The sequence below is a fragment of the Daphnia pulicaria genome, chromosome 2 (assembly GCF_021234035.1).
Source record: "Daphnia pulicaria isolate SC F1-1A chromosome 2, SC_F0-13Bv2, whole genome shotgun sequence".
In the NCBI taxonomy this organism is placed as follows: domain Eukaryota; kingdom Metazoa; phylum Arthropoda; class Branchiopoda; order Diplostraca; family Daphniidae; genus Daphnia; species Daphnia pulicaria.
In genome coordinates, this window is record NC_060914.1 from 5,432,751 (window position 1) to 5,436,623 (window position 3,873).

At 44.8% G+C, this 3,873-nt stretch overlaps 1 long non-coding RNA gene across 1 annotated transcript; it reads right to left on the minus strand.

The window, feature by feature from the left end:
* Window positions 1-1,863: 1,863 nt before the first annotated feature.
* On the minus strand, window positions 1,864-2,301 carry LOC124327612. Its single transcript, XR_006916197.1, has 2 exons — window positions 2,053-2,301; window positions 1,864-1,979 (listed from the first exon to the last, which is right to left on the minus strand). It is a non-coding gene; the product is annotated as an uncharacterized LOC124327612 (long non-coding RNA).
* Between the last annotated feature and the right edge of the window lie 1,572 nt (window positions 2,302-3,873).

Genomic DNA, 3,873 nt, shown 5'->3' on the forward strand with positions numbered 1-3,873 from the left:
TAACCATTAAATTTAAACTAGGATGTTTCATTATAATTCTCCTCTTCAGTTTTATTCTCCGTACTCTAATTATCACGCATCATTGAAAACAGTTTATCCTTTTTCAAATGAAATTGATTATCTTGGATTTCGTTATCGTTATCTGAATTAATATCTCCTTCATGAATTTATAAATCTTCCGATTATGTTGATTGGTTAGATGCCACATTTCTTGCTTTAATCCAATCTGAAATAACCAAAAATGACATTGATTTCGGATTTCATTGATTTTCGATTCACTAAAAATCCTTTGCAGTTCTTGGTTATTCTGCGATTCATCTTTTAATTGGCAATGAAAGAAAGGAGAAATGTGTATCGGCAATACCGTCCTCTTCCATCAGCGGAATTTGACCCGAGTAAAAGAAGTGAAGGAGCTGCTGGAACACTTGCGGCTCGATATCGCTGATCTGAATGACTTTGGCAGCTCCTGCTGCAGACTTGCTAGCTTTGGAAGGCTTGCCAGCTTTTTGGGAGGTCGGCTGCTGCTACAACATCGAGGCGAAAACGTGGTGGTACAAACCGGAAAAAAGCTCCCAATCCGTTCACGACTTTAGGTTGAATTGGAAGGAAAAAAATAGATATCGTCATTCTTGTTTGTAGCTCGCTCCTCGCCTAATTGTATTTTGATAGGTAGGCCGTGTGCTTCCTTTGCAAATGAGCTGTAAAGCGCACAGTAGCTAAAGACAATTTATGTGCAAAGTAGATTAATCCAGGCCCCCGCGTTGTTATACCATCACAGACGGACCACAACCTGAGCGCGACGCGTCTGAGTAAATGTCCGCTATTTTCGGAAATAATTTTTTTCCCGTTTGCTTCTTCAAGATACCATTCCAAGTCAGATCTAGACCCCACCGAGAGAACGACGTTAACGTTGAGGTCTCTCAGCTCTTTCTGAGATTAGGTTATATAGATTCACTGCACGCTCTGATAGTGCGATTGGGCAACGGGTATGATGAGGATTGCCCACGTAAAGTTGCCCCAAATGGACGCAACATCTAAAGAGAGACTTGTCCCGTATTCAGAACTTTTTCGCCCATATTCTTGACTTCTTGGACCTTAGTAGATGTAAGGGCACTTCTCTAACGCTAACGAGTTTGAAAATATCTTTCTCTTTCGTCCGGCGGCTCATCCAACCATCCAACTTTGCGAAACGATGAAAAAAGCGAGAAGTCTTAGTCACATTCGTCTTGCCGTCAGTATGCGAATTTATACCATGTGGTCACCACAGACGCCCGATTTCAACAAGAGCCTCATCATCGCCTTCTCATTCATCTTCCTGATTCTTTTCCAGTGCTACGTCCTCTACATTTTCCGCATCGTCCTGCAGAAAATAGCCATGCGTTAGGTAGGATTGAAGATCGTAAGCCTCTTGTAGACGTTGGTGTAATCGTACGGTCCGCAGTTACCCCCATATTGATAAAGATACGGGGAATTGCTGTACCTTCTCAACGGAGATCTCTCTCGATAACTGAATTCATCTCTAGTTTCCGGGTAGTAAGGATCGAACCAGCTCTAAGGATGCTCTAAGGACGCTCTCGACCCTGATCGTAACCTAATTGATTTGATTTGATTTGATTTATTTATAACGCGCATTATCCAAATTAAGTTCTAATGACGCGGAAAGTACAGTCAGGGTAAAAAGTCACAGAAAAAGCATAAGAAACATCAATCGAAAAGGTGCTCGAATAAAAGAGAACGAAACTTGGGGAGTGTGGTGGCATTACGAACAGCAAGAGGGAGTCGGTTTCAGATGGATGGAGCGACCTTTGCAAAAGATCGATCACCGTTGAATATAATTGACACGTACAAGGGATTAGCCTTCAATTAGGGCAATATAATGATTGTATTGAATATACCGTCTCTTGTCGTTCAGAGGGTCTCTTTGTGCCGTCTCGATACAGCGAGGGCAAGATGCTCTTATGGCTCGAATACAGTGTGACCTGATTACAATAATAGTAATGTCAAAACACTACTTGAGAACATTAGCATACACAGATAAAGAATTGAACTCACGGTTTGGAATATACCAAGATGAGAAAGTATGAGGGAGAGTAAAACGAGACGAATGTCTTCCAACATGAGACGGGGAGAGAGAGAGAGAAAATATATAGAAACGTTTCTTGATGTGAGACACACAGAAAGGATGCAGGGTCGATGACGACGCTAGAGACGAACAGATGACGTTTGTGTCGTCAAGGAGAGATGGGAAAACAAAAGACGATCGGGATGCGTAGGTATGGTTTTGATGTTTGAATTCTAACAATCACCAAGATTAACATGGCGAGTGCGAGGAACGCGAAGTAGAGCAGATGAAGATGAACGTAGGCTGCGTGAGTTTTCTAGAGGAATGATTAGACGAGACAGGTAAGAAGGTGTGGAGCCATTTAAACAGTGATAGGTCAGGGTGGCAATACGAAAAGTGATTCTGTCGTTAACACAGAGCCAATTAAGGTAGCGCAGATGGGAACGAATGCTGTCTCTCTTCCTCACACGAAGAATGAGACGAGCGGAAGCGTTTATCACGCGCTGCAGCTTAGAGAGCAAAGTGCTAGGAAGACCAACGAAGAGAGAACAGGCATAGTCAACGCGAGAGAGGACGAGAGACTGAACAAGGCACTTAGTAGTAAGAGGATCAAGAAAGCGCCGAACTTTGCCAATACGCCACAAGTGAAAGAAGGAGGACCGACAAACATTGCGAATGTGGGAGGACATCGAAAGATGAGAATCAAAAGTGACGCCAAGGTGTTTGACTTCAGCGGACGGTTGAAGAATGCTGGAGCCCATTTCCAACGGTAGAGGGGCAAGTTTGTGGTCTTGATGAGGGGAGACGGCGTAGAAGAGACTTTAGAAAGGTTGAGGATGACGTGTTGATCAAAAAGCCATCGATCAGTGCGCCAAGTCCAGTGACTAAGGTTTGCAATAGCAGCCTGTTGGTCAGAGTGGTTGGTTTTAGAGTGTAGTTGGAAAGTGATTCGGCCATTTATGTCATCAGAATACTGATCAATGATGACACCATCGGTTTCGGTTTGGTCAGGAAGGGCAGAGACCAGAAGAATAAAAAGGATTGCACCATTGACGGAGCCTTGAGGAACACCATAAGGAACTGGAACACTCGAGGACAAGCAGTCACCAACACGAACACACTGGGTGCGACCAGAAAGGTAAGATGAAAACCAGAGTAGGGCATCAGCAGCAACGCCACAACGAGTTGAAAGAGAGTCGAGAAGAATGGTGTGATCGATGGTATCAAAGGCAGCTGTCAGATCAAGGAAGCAAACGGCAGTGGCCTGATCGGCATCGACAGTGCAGAGAAGGTCATTGTAGAGTCCAAGAAGCGCAGTCTCAGTGGAGTAATTTGTGCGATAGGCAGACTGAAGATCAGGAAGAAGGTTGAAAGCCCCGAGATGAGTAGAGAGTTGGCGGTGGACTACACGTTCAATCAACTTCGAAAGAAAGGAGAGTCCAGCAATCGGTCGATGGTTGGCGAGATCCTCAGGGTCAAGTCCAGGCTTCTTGATGAGGGGTGTGATGACTGCATGCTTCAAGGTGGAAGGAAAGCAGCCAGTAGTGATGGATAAGTTGATGATGAGAGAGATCGGACCGGCGAGAAGGTGGACAAATTTTTTCACCAGTTGTGTGGGAAGAGGATCAAGGCTGCAGGACGTCGTTTTGGAAGAGTTGATGAGTTTAGTAACATCGTCTCTCGAAACCGGGACAAAGCGGAGCAGCTGCATGTCGTATCCATGAGTGGAGACGAAGGAGCTGGTAGCTGGTCGTGGTGAGCAACGAGGAGAATCGGTGTCGGAGTGAAAGCGCGATGTGAGAGCAGAGACC